General features: G+C 42.6%; 1 protein-coding gene across 21 annotated transcripts in view; it reads left to right on the forward strand.

Annotated features, from left to right (window-relative positions):
- The window catches only part of ZNF462 (zinc finger protein 462), a 157,523-nt gene that overhangs the window by 22,235 nt on the left and 122,009 nt on the right, over positions 1-13,279 (forward strand). The window contains exon 1 of one of the 21 annotated variants that reach the window (XM_086315813.1): positions 3,031-3,380. The exons of the other annotated variants lie outside the window; for them this stretch is intronic. The gene's annotated coding sequence lies outside the window, so the exon portion shown is untranslated. Of the gene's footprint in view, positions 1-3,030; positions 3,381-13,279 lie in introns of those variants that run through there. 21 annotated transcript variants of the gene reach the window in all.

Here is a 13,279-nt window from a genome sequence, read left to right on the forward strand (position 1 = left end):
TTCTAGAGGAAATTCATTTGTTGTTTTATATGAAAAAAGAAGATATATATTTTCCCAAGACTTTATTTGGCTTGTCAAGCCTAAGTGGATCGTGGCATATATTTCATGGAAGCTCAAGGAATATAGAAAAGTTATAGGGAGAAAAGATGAGCATGCAGTGTTTCCTATTGTTTAACAGAATTGGAAGAATGAATCAGGGGAACCAGGATAGTAGACATGCCCCTTGAAGATGGTCAAGCAGGTTCAGAAAACATGTTTCCTCACCTTTGTCTTTGATTCCTGAACATTTCAGTAGAATGTTTAAACCACTGAAAGTCTAGGATGTGCAGAAGCCTTCTAGGTATGAGGTGACCTTGCACTATTAGAGAAACCCTTGGATCCTGTTAGTTCCAACCTCACTGAAGGACATATTCTGAAGAGCCAGCTCATTAAGCAAGCTTTTGAAGGGTGTGCGCTGCAGAGCAGTTTCCTGTTATTTGGTTAATGGTTGACCTAGTTCTATTGCCATATGCTTCCTGGAACGCATTCTAATATAAAGTATGTGTTAAAGCAAGACTAGGATAATAGCAGGAAAGTCAAAGCCTTTCTGAAGCAGAGACCCTGTGAATGTTGGCCCAGTGAAGGCAGAAGAGTGTATGAACAGAAAATGAAAAGACTTCTCTTCATGGTCTTATTTTCGGATTCTGATTTTAATCCTCCTATTGCATCCCAGTCTATTCTCAGGAGTTGCATTTTCCCAGGGTACCTCATACAGAAGCCCTGCATCTGTGTCCTTAGTTATTTCCTATGCATGCGAGGCGAAGTTTGACATTCAGGTACCCTGAGAAAAGTTATTGCTTAAAGGGAAGATATGATTTGATGTGCCTAAGGACAGTTGATTTTATTCTTGTGTTCTTATTTCTGTTTCTGTATGGCCAGCAAGGGATTAGTCCATCTTTTGGTCTGAAATTTGGTTGGAATCCAGTCTAAGTCTGAGACTCCTTTGAATTTTTTTTTTTTTCATTTTACCTGGACTCAGCAGCCTTGGTTGGTTCATTTAGATGGATAAGGGAGCCCACACAACCCCGGGGGCTGCTGAGCAAACTTTGCACCAGACACAGTGTTTGTTTTAACAGCTTCAGAATGTGAAGAATCTGTGGGTCTCATGTGCTGAGTGCTGGATATTTGGGTGGTGGTGGAGGCGACTGCTGTTCTCTTCGTTGCTCAGAAAGCAAATGTTTGAGGAACCACAAATGTGGGAATCAGGTGGGAGGGGGTGGACAGGTCCTTTTAAATTTGTTTTTTGGTTTTTGAATCACCATTAATTGTATAGAGCGGTGATTCCTACAAACTGGGCTGATCTTCAGAATCATTTGGAGAACTTGGAAACAAAAAAGAAGATTATTAAAAATAGATTTTCAGTTTCTACCATTGGAGAGGGATTTAGTAGGTCTGGGGTGGGACCCCAGAACGTGTGTTCTTTGAAGTCAGGTTTAGGAACCACTGGTCTCGGAAATCGTTAGGTTGGCACGGAGGAGAGAAGCAGCCCCTGGTGCTTTCCTGTCTCACATGCAGGATGTAGGAAAAGGAAAAGAGATGCTGTCAGAACTTGGTATTTGTAGCTGCTGATAATTTGAGCTATGGAATAGGCTTTCGTCTTTCCTTCCCCAGGAATTCAGTACCTCCAGGGCACCTTAAGGGTGCAGTATACCAAGCGCTTTAGGTTTGGAGAAATGTCATCGTAGTGGCAGGCCACTTACTATGCTTCACCACCACTGTTATCCCCCATCCCCCTTCCCCTCCCTCCGCCATGGAGGCCCATGTTAGCAGAATATCTGTCATTCATCAGTTAAATTGGATGCAGTTTTTTTTCATATTAGTACCTTTGGCAGAAACAAACGGAAGTTACATTGTGCTGATTTCTATATACAAAGAGATTGCTGCTGAGCCATCCAACTAGCTGTGTGTGTGTGTGTTCTGTTAACAATAAAGAGATGCACCTGTTGGCCAAGGGTTTGCTCCATATGACTGCCTGCCTGTCCCGTTCCCTCTGATATTGGACCATTCGTGGGTCACTGACCCATTTGTGAATCAGAATGACCTTGACTACAGGATCACCCTGATCTGGCGTCTAGTAATGTGCCTGATAAGTGATAGATCTTCAGTGCTTGGTTGGTGGACGAATGAATGAATGAACCAGTTAAGTAAACATTGTCCCCAACAGAGAAGAGGTAGCTTAGAGAGAAGATTCTGCTTCAAAGCAATGTGTTTGGTCAATGTAACCTTTTCAGGGTGTTTCTTCATTAATCTCAACAAAAAGGAAGATGCTCCTGTTGCAGAATTTGACTGATCACTTTGCCTTGCTTTTTCTCAGGAAGCCAATTATTTTTCTTTTTCAAAATTTTATTGGAGAGTAGTTGATACACAATGTCGTGTTAATTTCTGCTGTACAGCGAAGTGATTCAAGTATACATATGTGCATAGTCTTTTTCATATTTTGCATCATGGCTTATAACAGGCTATTGAATATAGTTCCTGTGCTAAACAGTAGGACCTTATTGTTCAGGAAAATTATTTTTTTCTTTATGGTGTTTGTCTCCCAAGTAATCATCAACATTATGGCAGAAAATCCCCCCACACATAAAAGAGTGGCTACAGAACAAATATTTTAAAGATGTTTGATGTTCTTTCTCCATTCTTCCTCTGAACTTTGAAGGTCTTCTTGTAGGGAGTGAGAAGCAGGTTGTTTTAGAAGCAGCAGAGAAGAAACAATTGAGTAGAAAGAAGAAAGTTGAATGTCTCTTCTTGACGGTCATTTGTTAGGAACCAAGAACAGTGATCATGGCCTCAGAACTCATGGTCATGTCCTTGGCATGCTTAGAAGCTCCAAGAATGGAAGAGAGTCTCTTCAAAGTTATTTTGAGGAGTTGGACACTACCTACCAGGCTTCTAACGCTTACCCAAGTTAAGAGGTTGAAGTGCCTCCAAGGCTTTAAGTAGCAGCTGAACATGTGATCTTGTTAACCCCGAGATGTTGCTGAGCAGTGACTCAGATCACTGTGGCAAGCGATCCTGGCCCATTCCAGCTGCCCCAGCAGAAGTCAGCATGAGGTCACCCTTCAGGCATATGGTACAGAGCTCATGCCCCCATCAGGACTTTAGAACCAAGACAACCTGAATTGGCTCTTCTGTACGAGGGACTGCTGTTGAGGACCGCTTGGTGCTTGGGACCCATCTGATTCCTCAGTGTTTCCAGTTCCTTTCTCCATCCCTGACCCTCTCCCCTCACACACACCACCCGAAGACGCAGGGAAGATGCCAGACAGAGTCCTCACAGTGCTTTGCTCTTTGGATGTCTCCTCATCTAGATAGACGGAGGCTTGTGTTTGCCCCCGGAGAAGGTAAAGTATCTTCAAGGTCGCCTGACAAATGTGCGATGCCTGTTTGGAATCAGATAACAGCCTTGAACCGTTTGGCTTTTACTAAATACTAATCAACTCATACCCAAGGTGCTGGCATGTTGGTCTTCTCAGGAGAGATGACTCATGGAACGTCTTCGATTTTGTACAAAAGGCAGAATGAGGGGTGGGGTGGCAAGAAGATAGCTGAGGTGGTTTACTCACCAGACCACCCTTGAAACTTTCTCTGCCTTTTCATGATGACTCCAGTGTGTTTGTGTAAATCTGAAATTATTTTGAAGCTTGAAACATCTTTCTGTTGAGCCGAGTAAATGTGTGTCTGTTTCGAAAGTTGATAATGACTCAAGGGTTTCCAGCTCTCAGGATTCAAGCCACTGCATGTTGGCAGTGACATTGGATCCCAGTTTTATAAATAAAATGCTGGGGTGCCGCCTGCAGGATCCAGACATAGTCTGTGAGCACATTCTAAATCTTGACCCATGGGTACACAGCAGGTGTCAACTACAAAAAACAGGAGGAGATAGGGTCCAAAAGGGAAAGGAGTTCCTGTCTTTCTGCCTTGAATGTCGTCACTGGTTATATTCAATGGGACAACATCTCAGGCTAGAAGACGCCCATGAAATCATCGTGGCCAATCCCTGTATTGTGCATTTCTGGAAAGGCTACGGTGATTTGTCCAAAGTCCACAATGTAAGGAGTTAGTTAAGAAGCCTGAGATGGAATTCAGTTTGCTGTCTAGACCATCTATGCGTATTCCCCTACCATAGTGCTGGCAAAGAGCTTCCAGTTCTTGTGCCAATTTTAAACGATTGGTGGAGACTGCCTGGAGCCCCACTTGGAGGAGTCTGTGCCTTGCCTAGGCTTGTTGGGAAAGAGTGTGGAGATGAAGCAGAGAAGGAGAAGCCTGCAGGAGAGGGGAAATCCTTGGTGGGGGCACTTCTCCGTAGTTGCAAGTATGTGTTTTAAAGTCACAGACTCACTCCCTCCCAAGTGCCTACTCTCTCAATTCATCCCACCCTCCCCTTTTCCCACTGTGTCCACAAGTCCTTTCTCTGTGTCTGTGTCTCTATTCCTGCCCCGCAAATAGGTTCATCAGTCCCGTTTTTCTAGAGTCTATATCATACTTGTGTTCAGTCTTGTCTGACTCTTTATGACCCCATGCACTGTAGCCCACCAGGCTCCTCTGTCCGTGGAATTTTCCAGGCAGGAATATTAGAATGGGTTGCCATTTCCTACTGCAGGGGATCTTCCAACCCAGGGATAGAACCTGAGTGTGTTGTGTCTGTTGAATTGGCAGGTGGATTTTTTTTTACCATCGCGCCACCAGAAAAGCCCCAGATTCCATATATCTGTGCATCAACGCTATCTTCTTCTTTGTTCTTACATATTGTCCACAGTTTGCCTTTCATTGCCAACCTGCTGGAAGGGACCTCCCAGAACATCTACATTAAATCCCTTCCCTCTGTAGATGGTTCAGGAAGGTTGTAAACTTGTCCAGGGTCAAGCAGTTAAGTTGCAGAAGCCAGCCAAGCTAAGATCCCTGGGTCCTGACCATCATGGCGCCAAGATATTACTTGATAGTCTTCCTACCTGTTAGATGAGATTTTGAAAGTAGATGGAACTTGGAGATCATTTATTTAATCTCATTTTATGCCAGAGAAATTGGATCCAAGATCGAGCACTTGCCCAATGTAACTAAGTTGTTGAGAAGCACAAAAACCCTCTAGATCTTGAGGAACAAAGCCAAACCCACAGTGTACACTTTGTTTCTCTCTCTTTCCTTTATTTTAATGAGAAACATGAACTGTTGATCACAGAATCCACCGGGGGCATGATTGCCTTGCCTCATGTTGGAACCTGTAGATGTTATACCGATAGAATGACCAAACTGTCTTTAAAGAGGACTTTTAGAAGTTATTTTTCGGTAGTTGACGTAGTAAATTTGGAAGGAAAAACTTTGGTCATAAATTTTCTTGTGATGTGACCCCTCACGAGGTTTTAAATATAAGTTTAGAACCCTTTCTGCTGCCAAAGATGAGCTGTCATTAGGATCAGTGGTAGGTATAAATGTGCCTGGGAATTTCAAGAGCATTGTGAGTTTGTGGCTGTCAAGCCCAGCTCTGGGCAGGCAGGGGAGTGGTGGTGTATAGATGCAGCTTTGTTTATCTGCAGGGCGTGGATCATTGACTACCAGAACTCTGCCATCGTTTTCTTGTGTATGAACAAAGTGTGATAATACTTTGCCCGGAACCGGGTCAGCATTTGGCAGGGAGGGAGCTCTGTTTCACAGGCAGAGCAATCTGTTAACGTGTAATTTGAGATCACCGCTATTGATAACAGCATAGTAAGGGCTCTGTGATTTCTCATGCAGGTGCCTCCGCTGGCCCCTCTTGGCTGGTCTGGAAAACAGAATTGAGGCTTTCCTGTATTTTAGCATCTTCAGCGGCCAGTAGCTCGTCTTAAGCAATGCCGCTGCCGGCTGTTCCCACCGGCCATCTCACATGTATCCCTGTTCCTACCGTGTTAGCCAGTGAATAGGGAAAGTCATCCAGATCTTGGTATTCAAAAGAATGTTGACTTCCAGACCTTTTGGCAAGTAGGTGAGGTAGCCACCTTGGTGCTTTTGCCCTCCGCTGGAACATTTCCTTTAGAAACATTGCCGCTTTTAGAATCATCAATAAAAAAACGTTTCTTTAGCTCCTTCTGGAACAGCCATCTAACCTTGAGCCTTTGTTTTGGAAGATAATGGTCTAATTTCTGCACAAACCCGGGAAACAAACCACTCTTAAATTTCTTTCCCTCCCAGTCGGTTGTTTCAGCCAAATGATCCCCTTTCACTTTAACAAAAAGATTCCCTTTCTAGTTTAAAATATTCCGGATATGCTTTAACTTGCCTTGGGGTCATAGCACTTGTCTTCCAGGACTGATGAGTCTTGTCAGTTGCCCCAGGGTGAGAACTTTAATAAGCAAATTGCACACACCTGGTTTTGCAAAATATTGGCCTAATGGGGCACCTAGGTGGAAGTCAGTACTTCCCCTCCCTCCATACACACCCTTCCTCTGCACCCCCTTTAAAAGAGAGGGCTCAGAAATTGAGCCTCCCTGCCATTTGTCTTATAAAACTTGCCTGTCTCTTTGCTCCCCTGTTGGGATTGTTAACAAGCTCAGGTTGCTGCCATCCCCGCTGCTGTCTTTGGATTTGAAAGTCATGCCCATGGTGGGATATGGGATATGGAGCGGCCAGTCCATTTAAAAGGGAACAGGGCTGCTGAGCGCTGCTTTGTCAGGTTGTGCAGCCCCTGCCCTGCTCTTTGATTTGGGGTTGCCCTTGGTGCTAGCATAGTCTTTCCTGGCTCAGGCTCTTGGCTCGTTGAAGAAAGAGCCTGGTAACCTGACTTTGAAGGCTAGACACCAGACTTACTTGTGTTTTACTCATTCATTTTGTCATCCATTCAAGCATTTACTGAACGTTTGTGCTAAACGTTGGAGATGGACAGAAAGACCAGCTCCTGTCTTCTAGAAGCTCATAATCTAGTGTTTCTATCTCCCATAGTCAGCAGGTGTAACGCATCGCCACACCTCGTAGGGTGCACCGTCATGAATTTTCTTGGGCTTCTGTGCTCTTTCTATTTGCTGAAGATCAGCCCCCTCAATAAAGAGATTGGATGTCTTTCTTGTGATCTATTCTTTCAGATATGTCAGGACAGCCAGGTGATCAGAATGCAGGATCAGTTTCTTAAGAAGCTGCACGTGGCATTGATGTAGAGGTATATCCATACCAGTGAATGGACATCACCCTCCCCTTGAATGCTTTATGCTCTAGACTGATTTCTGCATTGACTGTGTTCCTTCTGCCTTCTTCTAATATGCCTATAGGATTCTCTGTTGTGGTTAAGTTGCTGAGTCGTGTCTGAATCTTTTGCCCCCCCCCCCCCGCATGGACTGTAGCCCACCAGTAGCCTTAGGCTAGGCTCTTTCTGTAGAGGGCAACCTCTGTACATGTCATTGCTTGACATTCTGCTAAAAGTTGATAAAAATCTGGTGACAGCACGCAGTTTTTTAGGCAATTAAAACCACGTATAAGGCTTCCCTGGCTCTGAGTGGGCTATGGATGACCTTCCTCTTCAAGTTTGTTGTCAGTCTGTGTTCCAGCCTTATTTTCATGTATGTACCTCAGAAATTCCAGTCATCACCCCAGCAACCCCTGAAGTACCTCTTTCAGGAACAGTGGAGATTTTTCTGGTTTCTTGCTTTGGAGGAGTTTCCCAAACATCTTTAGGAAAATTTGTTCATCTACTTCTAGAGTCCCTTTTCAGGCATATAAAAAGCTAGCATACTCTATAGCACATGAAACAGTTCAGTTAAATAATCTATATCTATATTCCACAGTTCTCTGTGCCCACAACCACAATGGGTATTCATTGTTTTATTATGTGATTAGGCTAAACACTGTTTGTGATGAGAAATAGTCGAGACTTGTCTCCACTCACGGGGCTACATTTTCGCTTACCTTCATTGTAAGGGTGAGTGTCTCAGGCTAGCCCAATGTGTCCAGGTCAGAGGGCATGTGCTTTGCTATGGAATTCCAGAGGTCACTCTCTGCCTTTGTCCTCGACACCAAAGCTCATGTCACTTGCATCATGCTGTGACATGAAACAATATTGCATCGTAGGGAGTGCATAATGGGGCTGTGTTGTCCAATTATCATGAGATTACCAAATACTTTTGCCTGGAAACTTGCCGGCAAGAGTGAACAGAGAGATGCCCCAAGCCACTTTCTCATCTTTATTCCTTAAGACTAAATGGCATTCCTAATATCCTCTGTACCTTTCTAGTTAAGTAAAAGGATGAGGCCTTTTTTTTTTGGGGAGGAGGGGCACAAAGAATGTGGCTAGTGCAGGAAATCAAGATTTTTTTTTTAAGCTAATTTGATGAGAATTAGTTTAAAAAGTCAAAAAGGTGGGGCAGAGAATACACTGGCTCGAAAAGGAGATGATGGATTTCTAGGAAATGGGAGATGGAGATAATTACCATATTGAAGAAAAGTTCTTGCTGGAATAAGAGTACTGAAGAAGTAACAAAAAGAGGCAAAAGAAAGCATTTTTTTTCTAGCACACAAGCTATGAAGCCCATCCTTTTTGGTACTGGAAATTCGGACATTTCTTGACTTCTCCCACTTTCTTGATTTTTTAATTCCAACAATGAATTCCCAAATCATCTTTCTTCATCTCTGTGTTTTCATCCTCCCTGAGTTATCTGTGTCCTTGGAAAGTTTAAAAACAAGTGGTATTTTCTTTTTTCTTTCTCTTTTCTCTTGGCGGACACACACAATGGGCTGCCTTTCCCCTTCTCTGTGTGAAGAATGGAAACAGAGTCAGCCGCCAGAGGAGCTCCATACGGATTGACATTCCTTGCTTCTGCTTTTGAAGTTAAGATGGTCACGAGAGAGAAAAATATTTTCGGTTCCAAGCCTAAGAAAAGGACATTCCTTTCCATCTTGGCACTCTTGTTTTCATGGTGTTGATTTCTCTGCGAATCATCTTTGGTCCCGTTAATACATCACATCTGAAAATGAAATCACTTGTGTAAGTTCTTTTCCTCACCACACCCTTGATTATAGACAAGGTGATGTTTTCTTAGATTTATCTGAAGTTGCTTAAGATATATTTTCCTGGCATTTTTTTTTTTAAACCCTGGATCAGTTCCCATTGTTGATCAAGCACATTCAGAGTTTTCCAGAGCCCTGAAAGACCCATCCGTGAATTTTGTTCTGTTAAACAAGGAAGAAAAAGGGGAAAAAAAAGTTTCATTTTCACCTTGCTGTAGAGAAGGGAATCTCAGAGGAATCATTTTCCTTTCAGGAAGATTGGGGTTTGTAGGTTAAATTCCACATTACACAAATTCCCTGGTGACAAAGAAGCCATGCGATCAACAGTCTTCCTTCAAAATGCATTTCTCAGTTGAAAGAGGAGGGGATTCCATTTGAAGCTGTTGATTAAGACATGAAGATAAGGTCTGAAATTGGTGGTGGCCCAAGGTCATTGGTAGAACGAATGGACCATTTGAAAATTATTAGCAGCTGGTTTAATAGACTTGTAATAACTACAGCTGTGTGAGAAAATCCACGCACAAGATATTTGGAATGTCCCCTTTGAGGTCCTTTCCTATTGTTCTAGAATGATCCTGGCATCCATTTAACAAAAGCACAGCTTCAATAGAAGATTAAGTAGCTTTATGCATGAGCATGTAATACAGGCTTTATTTGGTTTAGATTTTGGACCATCTTTGTATTTTTTTAATTTTAACTTAAAAAAAAATTCTGGCATCATTAAGCCTCTCACACAACCCCATATATCCCTGTGTCCCACATACTAAACCATGACTTCAGAGGCTCACAACATTTGAGAATTTTAATGGCTTGTCAGAGGAGTTCTCTTCCTTTTTACCTAACATTTTTTATTAAAAATATTTAATTTGTGTCATAGGATTTATGGCGTTTAATTTGCCAAACTCCAAGGCAGTGAAGAAGACACCTGAAGAGATGCTATACTTTCTACAACCCTTTTCTTAAAACACAGTGTTGATTTCTGGTTTTATACAGCCTAATAGATCTTGACCTTTGTAGCTGGAGGCAGGTGCACACACATGCATTCATGTATGTGTGCCTATATAAAAATTTGGTCTGCAGAGAAATAACGCCTGTTTGCTCCCTGTGTCATCTGTACCTTGCTAACCCAGAGACTTGACAGGGAAGAGAAATACAGAGAGCATTCCATCGGCTTAGGAATTCCACAGCCATGAGTCACCCTGGCCTCAGGCTTCTTGCCTCTTTGCCTCATCCTATTCCTGCTTTCAGAGTCAGAGGTCTGGATCTCCAGTTCTTAACTCTGGAACTGGGAAAAGAGGTAGAAGATGATACAGCTGACATAAGGCTATTCCTTATCTTAGAACAAATTTCCAACATATGCTACCAAGGCAGTAAAGTGTGGAAGTCAAGTTCATCTCGCCTTGTGTGTTGATTTGCTGAACTCTTCATCAGTGAGACAGGGCTTTCAGTACACACTACGTACATTTGTTCTCCACCACAACGCTATGAAGCACATGTGCTCTCTTACCCACAAAGGTCAAGTGACTTCCCCAAAGTCACAGTTGGTGGAAAGCCAGGACAAAGTCCCAAACCTTGCCTTCTGACCAGTCCTTTCCAGGACACCATGGATGACTCACCCATGAATGACAAATGCTTTGTAGGCTTTTAAAGGAAGTTGAGGATATTCAGGAGACATCCTCTAACCTTGTGAGAATGTATCATTGTGGAAGGAAATTGCCATGCTCTTCATAGAATAGTCCTTCTTGGAGCCAGTGACTCTGATGGCTTGCTGTGGCTTATGTGGAATGGATTTTGGTGATGATTAAAGACACGGTAAAGATTTGATAAGACAGTAGATGCCCACTGAAATAGTCAACAGTCCTGTCATAATGGTTTCCCTTTGCCTTCACTCAGAAGAGATGCACCCTAATTTATTCCCAGATTAATGTGTTTTGTTAGTTAGGCTCTGATGGAGGAGGGAAAGGGAAATGTAAGTGGTACTCAAGAGAGGGCAGGCCCTATCATTTCTAAGGGCCAGATGACCCACTCTGTTGTCTAATCTTCACCATTATTATTCAGTAGATCCTATTTAGCAGATGAGAAAATGGAGGCTCGGAGAGGTTAAGTAATTGCCACGTGGTCACATCTATGTTAGGTGTCAATGCAGGGATATGAACGCAGGTCAGCTGTGCTCTTGCCCTTGGGCAGTGCTGGTACAGACCTTTCTGAGATTGTTGAAAAACATGGTTCTGGTGTTTCTGGAGGACCAAGAAGTCCTTGAAAATAATGGCTAAGAATTACTGGTGACAGACTACGTGCCCAAGTAGTTTTTACGTATTACCTTACTTGATCCTCATTTGATACTATAATTCTGTAAATAGTACTATCTTTTTTAAAACATTTCTTTTTGCAGGTGAAGAAACGGAGGCATAGAGAGGGTATACAATTTACTAAGACCAGACAATAAGTAAGTGGGTACAAACCCAGGCAAGTATGCTCTGAGCCCATGCTGTTAACTGCCATGCTGCATGCTGCTGGGCAGGCCATTTGCCAGGTTCAAAACAGCCCTTGTTGGCCCAAGGTGTTTTTCAGCTGGATCAGCGCTGGGGTTGGTGCATTACAAAGCCAGCTTGACTTTATAGGTAGAGAGGGTGTGCTTTAAGGCAGATCTTTGTATCTATTCTTATAGAAGATGTCAAGATGTTATTTTGGTAATCCATAAAACTTAATGTGACAGACTCTCCTTGAATGGAAGAGATCCCTAACTGGTTAGTCTTAAGGAAAATGTAAAGATATTGTAGGGCTGTAGGTCGAGGAAGTGGTGTGATTAGATTAGCATTTAAAAATCTTTTACTCCAGATGTTCAACTGCAGTAGAGGCTACCTCAAGGTGAATTACAGTGAAAACTCAATTGAATAAGTGCTTGGTTTTTGGACCCCCCATTGTCCAATACAGTAGCCCTGAGCTATTTTGAGCATTTGAAATGTGCCTGGTCTGAATGGAGATGATGCTATAAGTCTCAAATAGACTAAATTTTTGAGACTTAATGGAAGAAAAATGTAAAATATCTCATGAATGTGTTTTTGTTATATGTTGAAATAATACTTTTGGGTATATTAGGCTAAATAGACTATATTACTGAAACTAATGACACCTATTCCTAGCTGCCAAAAAATTTAAAATTTCTATATCTGTGGCTTGCATTTATTTCTTTCTGACAGTGCTAGTCTAGGTAATTTCCTTGCTATCTTGGAAAATACATGAAAATGCCATTATCATATGTTGATGGAAGTACTATAGCTTGATGGAGTATCTCTGAGTACCATCCAGTTAAGTATTCCACCCTAAAGACTGTTGCTTCTTAAAGTTCTTGGATAATAGTCTACACCTTCATCGGCACTGTTCTTTTTAAAAATGCAGTTAAAAAATAACAATTTTTCATCAATCATTGAAAACTAACTCTTCTTGACAGTGTTGAATAAAAATCAACTTGGACCACATCTTGACAGTTACTTGCTGGGTCAGAAAGTGTTGACCAGGTGGTTAGATCAGCCCTCAGAGCATTAGCTTTTGTCATCTCTCCCTTTTAAATACTGTGTAGGTTTGACCACCTCCTCCTCACCTCCGGGACATCTTCCTGGCCAGTCCTACTTTGTCTCATCCCTGGACCATCTCAGCAGCTGCTTTAGGAGCGTGTCTCTCTTCCTGCCCTCCTCGCTCCCCTAGAAGTCCTTCCTATTGCTGCCAAAATCATCTTGAGAGGATGTAGCTTTCATTATATCACATTCCCCTGATTAAGGATGGTAAGAGTTCCCTGATGCTCTCCCACTGAAGGGAGGGAGGAAGGGAGGGGCCTGACATTTGAGACTCCATCAACATCTTATTTCATCCCTATGAGATGGATATTTTTAGTTCCATTATACAGGTGAGGAAGCAGTTGAATATCTAGCCTGAGGTCAGGTGGTGGGCAGTAAAGCTAGATCCTAACTTCTAGGGCGAGATCCTTTTGTGTCTCTTTGCTCATACCTGGGCAAGTTCTACTGACCCAGCTGGCTGCTTAGCTTTCAAGAACATTCATTATCAAACCCATGGACCCACTGTGTCCTTTGCTTTCCCAGCTGTTCTCATCATCTTTGTACTTGGAAACTGTACCGTAACAATCCACGGTTCATTATCAAGTGTTTAGAATTCTTTATTCTCTACTTTCTTTTCTGTTAGTCTTGTCCCAACTCTATTTTAACTTCCATGAGAAGGAGCATGGCTCACACCTACCTTTTGTCTCCCCATATAGCGC

Source organism: Bos grunniens, chromosome 8 (genome assembly GCF_055505025.1).
Source record: "Bos grunniens cultivar Pamir isolate PY7600 chromosome 8, Bosgru_T2T1.0, whole genome shotgun sequence".
NCBI lineage: Eukaryota > Metazoa > Chordata > Mammalia > Artiodactyla > Bovidae > Bos > Bos grunniens.